This window comes from Somniosus microcephalus, chromosome 1, assembly GCF_052327205.1.
Source record: "Somniosus microcephalus isolate GS21.2 chromosome 1, FLI_Smic_1.0, whole genome shotgun sequence".
Taxonomy (NCBI): domain Eukaryota; kingdom Metazoa; phylum Chordata; class Chondrichthyes; order Squaliformes; family Somniosidae; genus Somniosus; species Somniosus microcephalus.
Genome location: NC_140987.1, coordinates 107977551 through 107997944, shown reverse-complemented (window position 1 = coordinate 107997944; position 20394 = coordinate 107977551). Strand labels below are relative to the sequence as shown.

Here is a 20394-nt window from a genome sequence, read left to right as displayed (position 1 = left end):
TTCGTTCGGTTTCTCTCAACAAACGTTCCCTGACTTTTTTATCATGACTACCAAACACAATCTGGTCACGAATCATGGATGATTTCAGCTCAGAGAAATTACATGTCTGTGCTTTCAGTTTCAGATCGGTCACAAAGCTATCAAAAGTCTCATTTTGCTGCTGTGTCCGTGAACAGAACACATACCTCTCATAGGTCTCATTCTTTTTGGGAGAACAATGTGTATCAAATTTCTTTAGCACATCGTCCATTTTTTCTCTGTCCTCCTCTTGATCAAATATAAACATATTAAATACCTCTATCGCCTGCAGGCCTGTAACCATGAGCAGCAACGCTATTTTCCTTGCGTCTGGCATCATACCGAACCCGATGGCAGCAATGTAGAGTTCGAATTGTTGTTTGAAAGTCCGCCAATTGCAGTCGACATTCCCCGTGAGTTTCAAACCCTCTGGTGGCTTCAAAGTCTCCATGTCGTGTTTCACAATATTCAGCAGATTTTACCAATCCTGGTACCATGTTATGTTCATTATTAACTAGTCGTTTTCATTATGAACAGCTAGCTTGTGCTAGTCACTTTATTCAGCCATGTGGACTTCGTGTGCAGGCATCCATCTTGACTACTGCCTTGTGGGTAACCTAGTGCATCGTGGGTAGCCCACTCTTATATACATACAGCTCCACCTAGTGTACCATTCTAGGATGACATGTTACTGATCATTATACAGCCCTCACGGGCAATGAGGAGATGTGCCTGAAGGGAGGTGGTGGAGGTGATGAGCGGATCCACGATGATCCCCAGGATGGCAGAACAGTGCCGGAACAAATTTAGTGACATGATATAGTCAGGAAAGGTGTGAAATTTATTTCCGTTCCTTCTGCCATGCACAATCTGTTAGACTCAGGCAAAACAATTGGACCAGCAAATCTGTCGGAGAGGACTGAACCCTCCTCTCCCGATATATGCACAGCAGTAGCTCAGTGGAATTGCTCATCACACATTTTGATCTTTTTCTTTTGTCATTGCATGCCAAGCATGCCCACAATGTCCGGGAAAGTCCAGAGTGGTGGGGGCATCCCAAGCCTCAGGGTGTTGACCCCCCATGAGTAGAAGGCAGTGGAGCTGCTGGGGAGGCACACCATCGTGGATGTGACAGGGGTCGAGGCGGGTTGGGAGACTCCAATAACCAGTGAGTATCTACCCTTTGGCTATTTAACACTTCCAGTGGGCAATGCAGAGGGGTGCCACCCACACCCACTCTCCATCCCTACCGCCCCCAATCCCATGCAATATAAACATTCTAACCAACATGTTTTCTCCCTGCAGCTAAGAAGATCGAAGGCAGTTCCGTGGGATGAGTCAGAGGGGGATGACTCAGAGGGGGTAGAGGTGAAGGAGAGGGTGAGTGCATGGGAAAGTGAGGTGGAGTAGCCCCCGCAAAAGATGGAGGCAGAGGGCCCTGGCTTCAGAATGCAACTTGTGCCCTATGATGAGGGGCTGATAGAAAGCCAGGGCTCCTCACCAACACTCCTCCCATGGAGTGAACCCTCAACCCCACCCTCAATCCATCCCCAAGCAGAGACAGAGTCAATTGACTCTCCTCAGCCTGGCACCAGTATGGACACACATGATCATGCTCGGAGAGTACTTTTGTGCCGCGATAGCTTCCAGGTATCTGACTCTAGCAGTACTATGGCAGTGGAAAACTTGGAAGAGGTGGAGGATATATCAGTCTCTCCGGTGAGACTGGCCAGAAAGCGGACACGGAGCGGTGAGTCAGCAGAGGCTGACTTGTCATCTGCTGAAATGAGGAGGCACCTGTTGATGGAATACCAGAGGGGGATGGGTTCCCTGGACACCGTCAAGGATACATTGGACAACCTTGCTGGCCTGGTCTCAGAATCTGCTGCTCAAGTCCAGGAGCCCATCCAGCAGTTGACTCACCAGTTGACTGCTACCTTGGGCTATCCGGCAGGTCCCTGCAAGAAGACAATGAAGTAGAAGCCAGTGCCCCCAATTCAATGGAGGTTCAGCCTTCTGCAGTTCAGGCCTTAGGAGATAGACTGGAGGTTGTTATAAGAGATAGCTTACAGTCTGTCGATGGGACCTTGCTGGGTATCGCAGCTGCCATCATTCCACCCATTACAGCAGTTGATGAGTTGGTTGGTGAACTCTGCACCGGTGGGTAGGCTTGTAGGGTCCATGTGGCTGATGCTTCCACCTTCATGGGAGGCAGCCCCACCCTGGACACCAGCCTTACAGCAGCAGGCACGTTGCCAGCTGCACACGGCAGGCCGCTTGAGCCAGTTCTTCAATCCTGGGATGCAGGCAGCAGCATCTCTGCTCCAGGAGCAAACGGCCATAAAAGTCGCAAGTATCAGGCCCATGGCTCATCGGACCTACATTCCTTCACCACACCCCAGGTAAACGTGCCATCCGCAGTGGCTGGTAGACAACACGGGGGGCAGCAGGTAGAAGAGCTCATCCATGCACAGGGGCCAAGCGAGGTGCCTCGGGAGAGTCGGGGAATTTCATTCCTGTCTCTACAACATCCACTTTCTCCTCATTGTCATCCAAGGGGGGAGCTGACAAGAGTTTTTTGAAACATTGCTTAATTGTTTGAGTGTTTATAAAGTTAACGTTTTTGAAGTTAATTGTTTGCACTTTTTGAATAATTGCTGAAGTTTCAACTTTGCATTTTCTTAATGTCGAATAAATTTAGAAAATTTTTGTGCTTTCCCATGTATATATTTTTGAATAAATCTTCCCACTCTTGTTGAAAATAAAATGTTACAAAATTTTAATACAGTATTATGAAAGAAAATAAATCAATGTTTGCTGTAACAATTGGGAATCAACAAATTTAGTTTTATTTAACTTTCTATTCATTTAATGTTAACAGTTTACAATTGGAGATTGTAATAAATCTCTTTTTTGATTTTTAAATGATCAATAATTGATTTCACCTCCATCTCAGTCTGTGGTGCCTGAAACAGTGTCATCAGCCACGGCAGCAATTATCCAACCATCAGGCCGATCACCTTCCCCAAATATGATGGATATGTTGGTGTTCCTCACTATGAAAGCATGGTGAGTTGCTCCAGCGTGCATGATCTTCATGTGCAAGACTCTCAGACTGGCATCACACACAACCTGAACATTAAGGGAGTGGAATCCCTTCCTGTTCAGGTAGCTCTGCGAGTGTTCACGGGAGACCTTCAGCGCCACGTGAGGGCCATCACTCACTCCAAGTGGTAAAACTGATGTGACCTCTGCCGTTGCTCTTTAAGTGTCAATTCAACTTTAATAAAGTCATTCACCCTGCAGAACAGGGAGTCAGTCACCTGCCAGATGCTGGCCTTCACTGCCCCATGACTGATCTGGCACAGATGCCCCGTTGATGCCTGGAACGAGCCGCAACCCTGTGACATTCATTTCCACTGTAATGGCCGCCCTGCTTGTTGATCAAGGCTTCAGTTCCTCCCCATGTAAATGTCCTCCCTCAGTAAATCAAAAAGCTGGCTGTTTGCAGCCTTGGTGAAGCGTAGGCGGCACACAACCACTTCCTCCAATCTGCAGAAACTTGCCATCCTCATTATTTCAATCGGGGGGCATGGCCAGTTCTGTGGGCGGGGCAAGCTTCAGACGCAGTGATTTTTAAACTAGCGTAAAAGATCGGCGAAACTCCAGTGTAATTGAGTTTTGGGCGTAGCCCACTTATGCTTAAAATTACATGATGTATTTCACTGGTTCAGCCGATTGTGCTCAGATTGCGCTGATATAATTAGTGGAAACAAGTGGAAACTCTAGGCTGGGATGTTTAAACTGTGACCCACAGCCCATTTGCAGCCCACAAAACCCTGGTGATTTATTTTACATGCCACTGCATTTGCTTTTCTAAATTTTCCGAGCCTGTTGGTTTTGGAATGGTCTGTTCTCAGCACTGCTTCCTCATTGGTAACTAATTCCTAGACCCATCACCGAGGGAGCAATGTTGCTGAACAAAGCTTTTGAAAACACCTGGCCTTTTAAATTCAAAATGCCAATCCAAGTGGAATACAAAATATAAAGAGAAATCAGGGAGAGCGATGGCAGAGCATTGTGGGGAGAGCAAGGGTAGCACACTGGCAAAAGCAGACTGGGGATTGCAGCTCAGTACAGTAGCTCCAGCATAATGGAAAGTATGGTGGCAGCAGATTCAGGAGACACGCAAAAATCACAGAGCACAGATAGATGTGAACAAGTGATGCAGCAGATTATTATCTAACAGCTGAAAGTTTTCTATTGTAAACTGAAATATTCTATCAGTTTGATGTTTCATATTGTAGTTGTGTAAATGTGGCTTACGAGGCTCCATGAAATCATAGAAACATAGAAATTTACAGCACAGAAGGAGGCCATTCGGCCCATCTTGTCCGTGCCGGCCGACAAAGATCTATCCACCTTATTCCCACTTTCCAGCACTTGGCCCATAGCCTTTCAGTTTACGGCACTTCAAGAACATGTCCAAGTAATTTTTAAATATGATGAAGGTTTCTGCCTCTACGACCCTTTCAGGCAGTGAGTTTCAGACCCCCACCACCCTCTGGGTGAAAAAAATTCTCCTCAAATCCCCTCTAAACCTCCGACCAATTACTTTAAATCTATACCTCTCTGCTAAGGGAAAGTTGTAGTCCCGCCTCCTACCTGCCTCCTCAATGAAAATCCAGCCCATAGAGTTCAAAAGCAAGAAAATTATGCTAAACTTTAATAAAACACTGATTAGGCCTTAGCTGGAATATTGTGGCCAATTCTGAGCACAACACTTTAGGAAGGATGTCAAGGCCTTAGAGAGAGTGCAGGGGAGATTTACTAGAATGGTGCCAGGCATGAAGGACTAGGGAAACTGGAGTTGTTCTCCTTAGAGCAGAGAAGGTAATGGGGAGATTTGATAGAGGTGTTCAAAATCATGATTGGTTTTGATAGAGTAAATAAGGAGAATCTGTTCCAGTTGCAGAAGGGTTGGTAACCAGAGGAGACAGATTTAAGGTAACTGGCAAAAGAACCAGAGGCGACATGAGGACATTTTTTTTACACAGAGAGTTGTTATGATCTGGAATGAGGCCTCCCGTGAGCAGGCAAACAGGGGAAACTGAGGACGGCTATAAAGGGAAACCATTCAATTCCTCTCACCCCAAGCTCCCAGTCTATATCTCTGCCCGCATGGCCGCATCTCCTCACTCCCACCCTGACCCCATGAGTTCAGGGCCTCCAACTACCGACTCCCCCACCTACCACAACAGGCAGTTCCTGGATTTTGTGTAATGGAGTTCTCTTTAGCCAGCATCCATAGCGGCAGAAAATCCCCTCTATCAATGTGTTAAAGCCGCACCGTGCAAGCATTCAATCCCAGAGCTTAGATAGAAAAACTGTTTCCAATTGAAGGGTCGATAACCAGAGGGCACAGAATTAAGGTGATTGGCAAAAGAACCAAAGGTAACATGAAGAGAAACTTTTTTTACATAATGAGTGGTTAGGATTTGGAATGTACTGGCTGATACGGCGGTGGATACAGATTCAATAGTAGCCTTCAAAAGGGAATTGGATAAATACTTGAAGGAGAAAAAATTGCAGGGATATGGTGTGATGAAATATTTCCATTCATCACTGCCTGTGACTGAGATCGGTTTCAGTGTCATTTCCCTTCCCCCAGACCTCATTGTATTGTGTACTGGAATGTGCTGTATTGTATACTGGAATGTGCTGTGTGTAGGGCTCCGCCCATACCTGGCCCCGTTTGTAAGCTAGCTTTCAGTCTAGCCCCAGTCTCCAGAAGGACGACATCTCTCTCGCTTACGTGTTTCGTTCTAAGTTAATAAAAGCCTTGTTTTGTTCTGCTACCTTCGAGTCTCGGAATTATTGAGGCACATCAATTTTATTAACTTATTTTCAACACTATGGATCAACTCCTGAAACCCGAACGTTTGGATTTGGATCAATATGCTCCGGACGCATCAGCACGCTTCGGACACTGGTTTGAGTGTATGGAATTCTTCCTGGACAATTCCGCAGCCGTCAAAGACGCTACGGACGCTGCAAGGATGAGACTCGGAATTCTGCGGAATTGGGTAAACCACCGGGTTTACCCCCTCATCCAAGACGCCGAGACGTACCTGGCCGCCTGCGACATCTTAAAGGTGCATTACCAGCAGCCTACGAATGAGGTGTATGCTAGGCACCTGCTCGCCACCTGCGCACAGCGGCCTGGGGAATCGGTGGAGGAGTTCCTAAGCACCCTGAAAATGCTTGGCAAAGACTGCAAGTGCCGAGATGTAAAAGCCGCAGTGTACACTGACGAGCTTGTTCGCGATGCCTTCATCACTGGCCTCAGCTCCACTTACATCTGGCAAAGACTGCTGGAAAAAACGGGGTTGGACCTGAAACAGGCTGCGGACACCGCGCGATCCCTGGATGTGGCCCAGAGAAACTCGGACGCCTACTCTTCAGCCCGCGCCGTCCACGCCGCCACGTGTGCACCGAGGGCGCCGCCATCTTGGAAGGCATCTTCCCCGCCCGACAGCCCGACACCGGCTGGGCCCCACTCTCCCCCCAGAAGCCCTACGACAGCCGCGACGCGTCAGGTACCCAACTGCTACTTCTGTGGGCAGCCAAAGCACACCAGAAACCTGTGCCCGGCGAAAGGCACCACCTGCTTTAAGTGCGGTAAGAAGGGGCACTTCGGGAAGGTGTGCAGAGGGAACCCCGCCGGAAAACCAACCGCCGGAAAACCCGCCACCGCCGCATGTGCGCCGTGGGAGCGGCCATCTTGGACGCCATCTTGCCCGACCTCGTGGGGTCCGCCATCTTGTGAGCAGACAGCGTGGACGCCATCTTGTATCGATCAGGGCCCTACAGTGGCATCGGTCACAGTGGACCAGACCAGGCCGCACCCGCTATCCAGATCAATGGTGGACATCGAGGTAAACGGGTGCCGGGTTAAATGCTTAATTGACAGTGGAAGCACGGAGAGCTTTATCCACCCAGAACTGGCACAACAACTCTCCCTAAAGGTGGTCCCTACTCAGGGTACCATCTCTATGGCTGACAAAACCCAGACATCGACCATTCTGGGTTACTGCACGGTACAATTGTGCGTTAACGGAACTGTATATGATCATTTTAAAGTATTAATCATGAAGAACCTATGTGCGAGCGTGATCTTGGGCCTGGATTTCCAGTGCAACCACCAAAGCATCACGCTCAAGTACGGTGGGTCCCAGCCGCCCCTCACAGTGTGCGGTCTGGCTACCCTGAAGGTAAAGCCGCCTTCGCTATTCGCGAACCTTACCCCTAACTGCCGGCCAATAGCGACCAAAAGCAGGAGGTACAGCTGGGAGGACAGGCGGTTTATCGCAACCGAGGTAGACAGGCTCCTGAAAGAGCGCATTATTGAACGCAGCAACAGCCCGTGGCACGCCCAAGTGGTAGTGGTAAGGGGTAGCGAGAAGAAACGGATGGTGATCGACTATAGTCAAACGATCAACAGGTACACCCTACTAGACGCCTACCCGCTACCCCGCATATCAGAAATGGTAAACCAAATCGCCCAATGCCGGGTGTTCTCCACCATCGACCTCAAGTCAGCGTACCACCAGCTCCCTATCAGACCAGAGGACCGCCCGTACACCGCCTTCGAGGCGAACGGACGCCTCTACCAATTCCTCAGAGTCCCCTTTGGGGTGACGAATGGGGTCTCGGTCTTCCAGAGGGAGATGGACCGCATGGTCGATGACCACCACTTGCAGGCAACCTTCCCCTACCTCGACAACGTCACCATCTGCGGTCACAACCAGCAGGATCACGACTCGAACCTCGAGAGGTTCCTGAAAACCGCACAAAAACTCAACCTCACCTACAACGAGGACAAGTGCGTTTACAACACCACGCGCCTCTGCATACTAGGCAGCGTGGTGGAGAATGGGGAAATCAGACCAGACCCCGACCGATTGCGCCCCCTACGGGAGCTGCCCCTGCCCAACACTCCCAAAGCCCTGAAAAGGTGCCTGGGGTTATTTTCTTATTATTCCCAATGGGTCCCCAACTAATCCGACAAAGCCCGCCCCCTCTTGAAAGCATCCTCTTTCCCGCTCTCTGCTGAGGCCCACGCCGCCTTCAAAAGCATTAAGCAGGATATTGAGCGGGCCACGCTACAGGCAGTGGACGAGAACACTCCATTTCAAGTGGAAAGTGATGCGTCTGACTTCGCCTTGGCGGCCACCCTCAACCAGGCGGGGCGGCCCGTAGCTTTCTTCTCGAGGACCCTCCAAGGGCCCGAGATCAGACACTCCTCCGTGGAAAAGGAGGCCCAAGCCATCGTGGAGGCAGTGCGCCACTGGCGCCACTACCTAGCCGGCAAACGCTTCACCCTACTTACCGACCAGCGGTCGGTAGCGTTTATGTTCAATAATAAACAGAGGGGGAAGATTAAAAATGATAAGATTCTTAGGTGGCGGATCGAGCTCTCCACCTTCGAGTACGACATCATTTACCGGCCAGGGGCCCTTAACGAATCCCCTGATGCCCTCTCACGAGGGATGTGTGCCAGCGCCACCGGGGATCGGCTACAGACCCTCCACAACGACCTCTGCCACCCAGGGGTCACGCGGCTGTTCCACTTCATAAAGTCCCGTAACTTACCCTACTCGATTGAGGAAGTTCGGTCCCTGACCAGGAACTGCCGCACTTGCGCTGAGTGCAAGCCTCGGTTCTACCGCCCAGATAGAGCCCACTTAATCAAAGCTACACGGCCCTTTGAGCGGCTCAGCTTAGATTTCAAGGGCCCCCTCCCGTCCGTCGACCGCAATGTTTACTTCCTGAACATTGTGGACGAATACTCCCGGTTCCCATTCGCCTTCCCCTGCCCAGACATGACCAGCACCACGGTCATTACATGCCTCAACAGCCTGTTCTGCCTGTTCGGTATGCCGAGCTACATCCATACGGATAGGGGGGCGTCCTTCATGAGTGAAGAGCTACGCCAGTACATGCTGTCCAGGGGGATCGCCACGAGCCGTACCACCAGCTACAACCCCCGGGGTAACGGCCAAGTGGAGCGAGAGAACGGGACAGTATGGAAAGCAGTCACTCTAGCTCTAAGGACCAAGGGCCTCCCTATCTCCCGCTGGCAGGAAGTCCTCTCGGATGTGTTCCATTCGATACGGTCGCTATTGTGTACGGCCACTAACACCACGCCTCATGAACGAATGTTTGTCTTTCCCCGGAAATCCACCTCAGGCGTATCCATGCCGTCATGGCTCTCCGCCCCAGGTCCGGTACTCGTGCGAAGGCATGTGAGGGGCCACAAGACGGACCCTCTCGTGGAGCCAGTACACCTACTCCACGCCAACCCCCAATACGCATATGTCCGGCACGCCGACGGAAGGGAGGACACCGTGTCCATAAAAGACGTCGCCCCAGCCGGCATCGACAACAACCACGGCAATAGCGGCAACGACGATCACAGCAACTCTTACCCACCCACTACTCTTTCATCAACCCCGGAAGAACACCGACCAACGGCACCCCCACCAACTACCCCTTCAACAACCCTGGCGGCACCCCCGGCAGAGACCCAGGAGGCTACCGGGGACACCCAGCCGACACCCGCGGCACCGCAACAGTCACGTCGGTCGCAGAGGACTATCAAACCCCCGAACAGACTAAATCTATAGAAGGGGTGAATGTGATGAAATATTTCCATTCATCACTGCCTGTGACTGAGATTGGTTTCAGTGTCATTTCCCTTCCCCCAGACCTCATTGTATTGTGTACTGGAATGTGCTGTATTGTATACTGGAATGTGCTGTGTGTAGGGCTCCGCCCATACCTGGCCCCGTTTGTAAGCTAGCTTTCAGTCCAGCCCCAGTCTCCAGAAGGACGACATCTCTCTCGCTTACGTGTTTCGTTCTAAGTTAATAAAAGCCTTGTTTTGTTCTGCTACCTTCGAGTCTCGGAATTATTGAGGCACATCATATGGTGAAAGAGCTTGGGAGTGGGACTAACTGGATTGCTCTTCGAAAGAGCTGGCACAGACTTGATGGGCCAAATGGCCCTAATCTGTGCAGTACTATTCTATGATTCTATTAAAATGCAAGTTATTTGGGACTGTCATTAAGTGTCTGTTTTTTGCAGGTGTCTGTTTTTTGCAGGTGTCCCTTTGTACAGGTTTCACTGTGGTACCATATTACCAAAAATATCAATATATGGTTTTATGGGGCAGGTTAGGTTATCATGAAACAGGCTACTAAAGCAGATGGCAGGCAGGGATATCACAGAGTTCAAGACGAGCTTCGCTCTGTGTGTAGCACCATGGTCCATCCATTTGTCCACCAGGATTTCAACAGTAAGCGTGGCCACCTCCAAGTTCTGGATACTCCAAGCTGCTGAACTGATGAGCGTGGAGATATTGGGAATTCCACAACTGGCACTTGTATCCTGATTTGGTCACACTGACAGTTCCTCTGTAATCTTCTCCACTACCACTGTAGCATTTATGATCTGTATGGCCAACTTAAACAAAGATACATTTAGCATATAGAGCACACTAGACTTAATAAAGTACATTTTTATTCAATGCTCAGAGCTCCATTCCTGTTTGTTCCTGCAATTAATGCTGGTTCTTCTGTTGTACATCCTTCAATCACACCTAATTTTTACTCTTGCTTTGCCTGCAGTGTCAATTTTATCTCTCTGATGGTTAACCCAGTAATAAAATCCACATGATATAGTGGCTCAAAGTGGCTGCAATGTCTAAGTTTTAAGATTGAAAATATTTCTGGTTTTATGCTGTGTTTTTCAATAATAATGTATCCAATAATCTAATTTTAAATATAGTCAACCCAAGAATGGATATCTGGCCTGATGGGTGTTGCTACATATGCAAACTATGTAGATGAAAGTTTCTCAGCTCTCATTGTCCTTACTTTCTTTGTCCATTTCCTTCTATTTATCTAAATCAGTTAAGAAGCTCACGATTTCATAGAAAAGATAAACTTCTAAAGCAATTTTCATTAAAACAGTTAAGGACACTGCAATTTACAAATACATTGGCAAATTAGCCTTACAAGTGTCATTTTCAACCTGATGGTTAGTTATAAAGTCAGACACATGAAATCAGAAGGATTCTTTCTATAAAATAAAAAGGAAACAAGTGTCAAAAGTCATACATGTGCCATCTAATTTGGGTAGCGTTGCTCTCACCCACAGAGTATTGGTAGTGCTGTACCATGGACTAATTTCCACTTGCTAGCATCCTGGTTGCTGGTCAATGACATGGCTTTGAGGAATGCACTAAAAAAGGTTTTTATCCATTAGTTAAATGGAGCCATGATACACAGCCAACTGGGAATGTAGCCAGTGACCTTGTTAATTATAACAGACTGCTGTAAGGAGGTGTGTCTCCCCACAATGGAAAAAATACTTTAGTCATTGTAGCCAAACCACCACCTATGGAGTTATCTTGCTCTATGTAACATTTACTACAATGTCCAGCACCCAAGTCCCATTTTCACCACACTATTAAGACCTGTGAATTGGGTCAAGAGCAGCGTTCTCGCCAAGCCAGCTCTTTGCCGGTCCTGCGCAGCCCTGGAACAGCTTTTCCAAGGTTAAATTTCGCGCATGTGCAGAACTGTGAATGGGCTGCCCAGCCAAAAGAAAATTAGAGGGAACATTGGTCAGGAGAGGATAAATTCTGCACTGACATTTTACCACACATTTTCATAAAAGTCGCAAGTTTGACTTTTACACCTTTTCTCATTTTAAAAACAAGTGTAATAAATGAGAAAACATGGTTAATTTTCTATTCAGAAGAAATATTTGTGTGACTCTCCAAATACATTTCTGACTCGATGTCATGGTCGTAAATTACACCCACATCAAGAAGACAGGCGATCATATTACCCCGCCAAACTTTGATCTTTTTAACCTTATTTCAGTTCTCATTATCTTAGCACCTTTTCATGTGTGAATTACAAATTCCCAAACCTTTGACTGCATCTATCTTTGCCTTGAGATCTTTGTAATGTTTCAGTAACACACCCAGGTAAATGAACAGCAAACTGGTCATTCCTGTCAAGTACTGGACTATCTTATGCCACCTTAAAATTTCACTTCAGTCTTCGAAAGTGGACAATTCTCACAGCAGACCTCATTTAAAGTTTAAAATATGAAGCAAATTTATTAAACAATAAACAGGTGACTGATGCAACAGTGATAAGAAATAGGAGAAACAAGGAACTTTCAACAACAACAAGAACAACTTGTATTTATATAGCGCCTTTAATGTAGTAAAACATCCCAAGGCGCTGCACAGGAGTATTATAAGACAAAAATTTGACACCGAGCCACTTAAGGATAAATTAGGACAGGTGACCAAAAGCTTGGTCAAAGAGGTAGGTTTTAAGGCGTGTCTTAAAGGAGGAAAGAGAGGTAGCGAGGCGGAGAGGTTTAGGCAGGGAATTTCAGAGCTTAGGGCCTAGGCAACAGAAGGCACAGCCACCAATGGTTGAGCGATTATAATCAGGGATGCTCAAGAGGGCAGAATTAGAGGAGCGCAGATATCTCGGGGGGTTGTGGGGCTGAAGGAGATTACAGAGATAGGGAGGGGCGAGGTCATGGAGGGATTTGAAAACAAGGATGAGAATTTTGAAATCGAGGCGCTGATTAACCGGGAGCCAATGTAGGTCAGTGAGCACAGGGGTGATGGGTGAACGGGACTTGGTGCGAGTTAGGACATGGGCAGCCGAGTTCTGGATGACCTCAAGTTTACATAGGGTGGAATGTGGAAGGCCAGCCAGGAGTGCATTGGAATAATCACTTAAATACAAACTGAACTAATCTTGAAGTCTACATATATTTGAAACTCATTTTAGACGCCCTTCTCGAATCTGTTACCAGAGAGACTATAGCAACAAACTTTGAAACATTACATTTGGGAAAAGCCTAGTACAAGATTCTGGCTTAGCGTGCATAAAGTAACATGCAAAAGCACACAGTCTATAAATGGCTGGCCTATCTGGTACCCTACTCCAGGAACCAACTTAATCAACATCCTTAGTAAGTGGAAACTAACCTTTATAGCAATAAATAATATGAAGTAAGACAAAATTCTTTCCAGGCCATACAGGTAAAAATTCCCAAAACTTACAGTGCTGCATGATATTTTTAAAATTGGGAATAATGCATCTATTCTTCAGCTATTCGTAGCCTGATAAATTTGATTTAACAGAAATAAAACAAAGCTATCTGAAGTAATTTCAGTATTTGTATGAAAAAGCAACTATATCCAGTTGCTTGCACTCAAATTTCTGTATCATATTTCCAAAAAAACAACAGCAGTCATTTGACAAGGAGCCAGAGTGTCTATAAACTGAATGACTTAATCAACCACACTCAAAAAAGCTCAGTCTTCTGACATGGAGTCTGAATCGTAATTGAACTCTGACTAAACTCACCTAGTGATTATTTAATAACAGTTAAAATTTTTGACCTTAAAGGAACACAGGAAGAAATGCTTCCTGATTAAACAGCAGAACAATGCATTGTTGGTTATATGGTATAATGTTCCTCTCCTCGGACTGTTGATGTGAGCTACATATAATCAACCTCAAAGTAATCTACTACTTATGTGCTTCAGCAGAACATGAAAAGGGGGTGACAGGATCGTTTGCTCCTCTGCACAGCTAGAAAGTCCTGTTTACTGACATTTGAAATTGCCGCTTACTGTATTCCATTAGTCTGTGGGCTGAACCTGGGATTTTCACTTGAGGTCCATCAGTGTGAGTGCTCAAACAGTTCAATTGTCTGAGGGATTATTTTCATCAGAGAACAACAGTAAAAACAATGATTGAATGGATTAGTCAAGACAAACCAAATCTCTTTCATACTTATATCTGTTAATCCTATCCACAGGAATTCCAATTCCTACACAATTTGCAGCCACTGGGCTTTCAGGCAGTGGCAAATCTTCACAGTTTGGCAACTGAAGCTGCATAAGAATGAGTGGGTTTGACCTTGCGATAATGTATTCTGTTCTGCACAGATCATTTTCCAGAATTTCGCATTTATCCCGGTACAATTCACATGGTTTGGGACTACGGGAATTATCATCGCAGAGAGGGAATACAAAGTGACAGAAAGAGGGAATGGCAAATTTTGAGCACTGATCCGAGAGATGGGTGGAAGTACCAATCATAGTAAATGCAGCAGAAATGGGAAGCACACAATTTAATTTATAAAGCAGTGCTATATAAAACCTATAATTATCAAACACATCATTACAATAAATCATTTGTCCCAGTTTTATATATACTTTTTGTTTGATTAAGAATCACATTAACTTACTTCTAGCTGCAACCTGTCTAAATTCAAAAATAATTCATGTACATAATGTTAATCTTCAGATTGGAGATAACAATTTTAATGAAATATCAAAGCATTATTCAAGAAAATGTGTGGAATTTAATTTTTAAACCCTAGGTTCTTTACTGATTAAAATAAAGCATAAAGCTTACATGTGCATATAGGGTTTTAATTTTAGATGATTCAACAAAATTACAGTTTAGCATGGGTTCCACCCAATGACATCCTTATTTAAACAAAAATAGCTGCTTTTAAACAGAACACAAGATTGGTTGAACTCCACTATTTGTTCACTTAATAGTACTGTTTTATCAATGCCAGAAAAGTTTACAATTTTAACACTGATGATCTTGAACAGTAATTGTTGATCTTGAAATAGTTTGTTCACTTTTACTTTATATAAACCGCTGATTTTGTTTAGATCCTGATACTGTATATAGAATAGTTAAAAACAAATTGTTACATATATAATTCTTATGGTTTCAATTTCAAAAAAATAATAGTTTACAACACAGGTAGCACTGTTAGCTCTTGAAACCTGAAAATTGTTGTTTGGTTTAAGTATAGGACTTCTTCACTGCCAGCCAGAATATCCAGTTTGATTTCCACCTTCAAATCCATATTTTACTAATTTGCTACCAAGCCATGAGAACTGATAATACCAGCATCAACAGAGGCACCTTCATTTGCCAAGCTGCAAAGTGACACTGAAGTCTGTCTATCCTTATTGAAGGATGAAGCATTGCATGGTGGGTGCAGACAGCATCCCATACCACTTCCAAGGAAATGTATTGTAGCAAAATACAACACAGACACCCAAGAGATTCAGCAGCTTCATGATTAAGAACTTTAGATCTTCATTCTGTAAGATCGTGCCTGTAAATAAATTCCATTGCTGTCATTCCATTATTCAATTGTCACAAGCATCTCAAATATCTGCAGGGCAGAAATTGCTTCACTTTACCACATGGTGGCCCCGATTTTCGGCTTGTGTGGGAAATGGTCGGATTTCCCCGAATGTGGGGTTTCTGACACACATAAAAAAGTGTCAGCCAGCCCCACGCAATTTTCCCTCAATTGGCCAATTAATTCCCAGCATGTGGGAAGCCTTGCTAATTGTCTAAATCGAGTCAGAAATCCCCACAGTATGATGTCATCATTCGTGGTGCTTTCAAGGTCCATGGCAAGCACTGCATCCTCTGAAGGCTTCCAAATGAACCATACAGGATGGCATAAGGAGCCTGCAGCAGCTGTGGCCAGTGCCATACCCCGAGCTGCCTTCAAATTCGACGAGGCTTCACTGCAGGCATTATTGGATGGGGTTAGGGCCCACAGGGAGGTCCTCTTCCCTAGGTCAGGGAGGAAGAGGCCTCCCACTGAGACCAATGCTGCATGGATGCAGGTGTCAGCAGATGCCAACTTGCTGGGAGTCACCAGAGGAACCTTGGCATTACATCTCTAACTCCTTCCTTTACTCCCCCACAGTACCATCCAGAGCCCCCGTCCTCACTGTGGAGGAGGAAGAGGCTGTGCAGCCAGACTCCTCAGAGGAAGCTCCAACCTCTGAGGGTGCAGCGTCAGCAGAAGTAAGCGCACCCAGCACCAACGCAGACACTCACACCTCGGGGGGACCTTTGGGACATAGAGTAGTGTTGTCACCTGGTGTTTCACAGCTGACAAGTGAGCCTCAGCAGATTCTGGAGACAGGGACAGCAGTGGAGAGTCCTCGTCGGAGGGCACAGGGCTCTGCCAGCTCAGCTCAGCTGTGCTGCATCTCGACCCTCTGCCTCTGGGTCCATCCGCAAGAGAAGAGGTGATGGATCTCCATGCACAGATGCAGGAGTCTCTGGCAGGTTTTGTCTCCAGGGTCGCTGCGAGTGTGGAGCGAATGGAGGAGTCCATAGCGACCATGAGCAGAGCCTTTGTGGAGTCATTGGTGCATGAACGCATCACCATGGAAAGGTTGGCAACATCCATGGAGGAGATAAGTCGCCAGGGTAGGGAAAACATGGTGAGTGCTCATAAGAGAATGACATCTCTTGAGGAGCGTTGGCCATCTGTTGAACAGAGAAACCAGATCTTCATGGAAGTCCTTCTGAGTAGGACTGCCAGTGCAGAAACGGGTCCCACTGGCCCCCTAAAGCACAGCAAGGTGCTCTCAAGCCACTTCCAAGCGCTGGCCCCTTCTGGCTTGTGCAGCTTCAGGTGAGTGAGCAGCAGCCTGGTGCTCCTGGTAATCATCCTGCTGTTCCTGGTTCTGCTGCTGCCACCTCTGCTGTTGGAGATCCTCTAATGCCAGGAAGGGAAGGTGCCAAAGGTCTCCCATGCTTCTAGCAGATGCCTTGGTTGAGGAGGTCCTGACTTAGGGTGGTGAGAGGGGCTTCCCAGGAGCTCACACTGAAGAAGTGTGTGAGGCTCCAGCTTTCTGCAGCTGCTCCTAAGGCTTCAAAGAGTTCCCCCAAGCCTTGATCAACAAGGTCCTGCAGCCTGCAAATGCTGCATCTTTAAATATCTTCAGCCCTCAGCAACCTGCTGCTGCAAGCAAGCAAGCCAGCTGTTTTCACGCCAGCTCTCATCGGCGGGGTTCTCCGCAGGCGGGTTTCAGGTGGGGAAAGCCCCAAAGTCGCAACGGCACGGGAAAATCCACTTCAACAAGCAGATAATTGCTTGTTAGTGCTCCGACGAGCAGTCCCGCCAGCGGCGGGCGGGACTGAAGCGGGGCGCGTGAAAACGGCAGTCCGAAAGTCGGACGGGGCGGGAAATCAGGCGGGGGGGTCCTGACCCGCCTTTTCCGCGATTTTCGGACCACGGCCGCATGAAAAGCCGCCCGACAGCTGCCCGAAAATCGGGGCCGGTGTCTCTATACTACAGGAAGTAAATATGCAACTCTACAGTCACACTTGGAACAGCGGCCCCTTACTAATACTAATTGTGAGCTTAAAAATTGTACATTGCTGTATGTTTCAAACACAGGACATTGCATGTGTCAAGTAAACAACATTTATGCAAATAGTACTTAAGTAAAGTTAATCTGATCTGTAGAATGAAGTGGCTTGATGTGCCAAATGATTCAATAAAATTTGGCTTGAAAACCTACCTTGCAAAACGTATATATCTGCTATTCATTTGAGGGTTTCTCATCATCTCAAAAATGACTGAAATAAAGTTCTGAATCTGTAAAATAGTACATCAGCAATGACAGCAGCATCAGTTGTAGTGATGTCACAGTGTTATTAATAACATGCTCATCCAAGACCTATAGGGGGAGAAATTCAGTTTGTTGCGCCACCCATTAGTGCCTAAAGAGGCCGAGAAGTGGGGCAGTAACCAACTAGCGCCTGGGCGCAGCGAACCCTGCGCCTCCTCCCATATTGAGCGGACATTTTGCGCCGGCGCTAAACCTTAGCGCCCGCTCACGGGCGCAGGCAGATCATGACGTCATTTCAGTGTACAACGCCTTTTGGGCGCCCCGGACCGGAAATTCAGTGGTGCGCCCCTCCGTTCCGCCTGGCGCTAATAAGGACAGCTTACCTGGAACGTTCCCCAGTCACTGTGGGGCTGGGGGGGGGGGCGTTCTTTAAAGGGGACTGCTGTGGTATAAAAGCGGCAGCCATTTTTGGAGCACAACTTCTTCGAGAGTTAGAGAGAGTTGCTGAGCTGCACACTGAGAGCCATTTCACCACTGAGCCAGCGCTGGCAGAAGAACTTCAGCCTTCTGACCATTACCTTGCTGTTGGTGAGCATATCAATCGGGGAGACTTTCTGTGCGCACTTATTATGGGGGCTGCCTTGGAGGGGAACGTCCTGCTGCTAAATCATCTGGAAAGGGCACAGAGATGCAGGGAGAGAGGGGCAGGCCTGGCCAGACGGAGGAGGGCCAACAGACGTCGCCACACCAGACCTTACGCTGCCAGGGTTTTCCGACAGCAGTTTTCCTACTTGAACATGTCGGAGAAGCAGTGTATCAGAAGGCTGCGCGTTAGTAAGGAGGTGGTGACTGAGCTGTGCCACCTGCTTCAGCCAGATCTGCAGCCTCAGATAAGGTGCAGGACATCTCTGTCGGTGGCTGTGAAGATGACTGTTGCCCTAAATTTCTACGCAAGCGGCTCCTTTCAGGCCGCAACTGGGGATATAGCCAACATCTCGCAGTTTGCGGTGCATTGCTGCATCCGTCAAGTGACTGATACCCTGTTTAAAAGGAGGCGGCAGTACATCTCCATCCCAATGACCCCGGACAAGCAGCGGGAGCGCGCAGAGGGCTTCGCAGCAATAGCGGACTTCCCCATGGTGCAGGGTGCCATCGACTGCACGCATGTGGCATTGCGGGCGCCTGTATTGAATCCGGAGGAGTTCCGCAACCGCAAGGGGTTCCATTCCTTGAATGTCCAGCTGGTCTGTGACTACCGACAGCTGATCCTCGCAGTGAATGCGCAGTGCCCAGGCAGCAGCCACGACGCCTTCATCCTGCGCCAGACTTCTGTTGCAGACCTTTTCAAGGCCCCGGCTCACCCAGGAGGCTGGCTTCTCGGGGACAAGGGCTATCCTCTGTGCCTGTGACTGATGACCCCGCTCCATTCGCCCAGCACCCCTGCTGAAGAACACTACAATGCGAGCCATCAGGCGACGAGGAACATTGTGGAGCACACAATCGGCATGCTGAAGCAGCGGTTCCGCTGTCTGGACCATTCCGGAGGAGCCCTGCAGTACTCGCATGAGCGAGTCTCCCACTTCGTGGTTGTATGTTGCATGCTCCATAACCTCGCTATCCTACGGACCCAGCCAATGCCACTAGACATTGAAGCACCAGCAGAGGAGGAGGAGAAGGAGGAGGAGGAGGAGGAGCAGGACCATGATGGGAGGGAGGCACAAACTGGAAGGGCCGTCCATCAGAGGCTGATCAGAAGTCGCTTCTAGGCCCCTCTCACGGAATGCATGCTGACATTCCAAGAAGACGAATGGAACCGTTCTGATACCCCAAAGCCTGTGAAGGGCAAAATGCATGTAAATAGCAGACATGGCCATTGTAAATAAAGAAAGTTTTTTATTGTACAAAATGTGCTTCCTTCCAACAAGACAAAGCAATGGCAACTGAAAGCAAAACTAACACACTGACACATAAGTACCTCGCACACCCGGGAGACTGTCCAGAACATAACCAACATTCAGACCAGCATCCTCGGCCTTGATTTCTACAAATAAGTCGTTTCAGCATCACCTTCTACTCTTTCCCCCTTGATGGTGATCTGCTTCTCTTGCGAGATTGGCCCCTTCCCTCCCTGCAGCTCCTCCGTAATGGGACCCCAGTGGCCGCAGCAAGGCTGGGGGAGGCCTGCTGACTGTCCGAAAGTGCAGATGCCCCTGAGGGACGGGCTGGACGACCTCTGGGCCTGGAGGGCCCGGCTGCTGACTGCTCCATCTGTGCATGGGTGGAAGCAGTCTGTCCTGCAGGTGGTGGCAGCTGCAGTGGAGACGTGCCAGCGGTGGCATCAGGAATGCTGTCATCCTGAGAGTGGACAGCAGCTCCCTGGTCGGCTGACACACTGGCACTCTGACGGAGCAGCACCGCAGCATGTGCAGCAATCGGATGGTCCACAGATTGCTGGCCTGCTGTTGTGCTGCAAGGGCCCCGGGTAATCCTGCCTGATCCAGCGAGGGTGGCAGCAGTCAGTGGTCGCGTGGCCTCAATCTGCGTCTGCATTAGACCAGCGAGTGACTGCGTGGCAGCACTCAGCAGTTGCGTGGCTGGTGCCAGTGCTTCGGTGAAGCCCTGGACAGTCCTTTCCAGTGCTGTCCCGAGGCCCTGGACAGTCCTTTCCAGTGCTGTCCCGAAGCCCTGGACAGTCCTTTCCAGTGCTGTCCCGAAGTCCTGCGCACTCCTTGCCTGTGCTGCGCCGAAGTCTTGGACACTCCTTGCCAGTGTCTCGATGGATTCAGGCATCCTTGCCACTGCAGCCATGAGCTCAGTGTGCCTCAGCCCAGCCTGGGCGCTCACTTCTG

The 20394-nt window shown here is 48.2% G+C and overlaps 1 pseudogene; it reads right to left on the bottom strand.

The window, feature by feature from the left end:
- Nucleotides 1–10279: 10279 nt before the first annotated feature.
- LOC147124281 (tyrosine-protein kinase transmembrane receptor ROR2-like) overlaps nt 10280–20394 on the bottom strand; it is a 206450-nt pseudogene continuing 196335 nt past the window's right edge.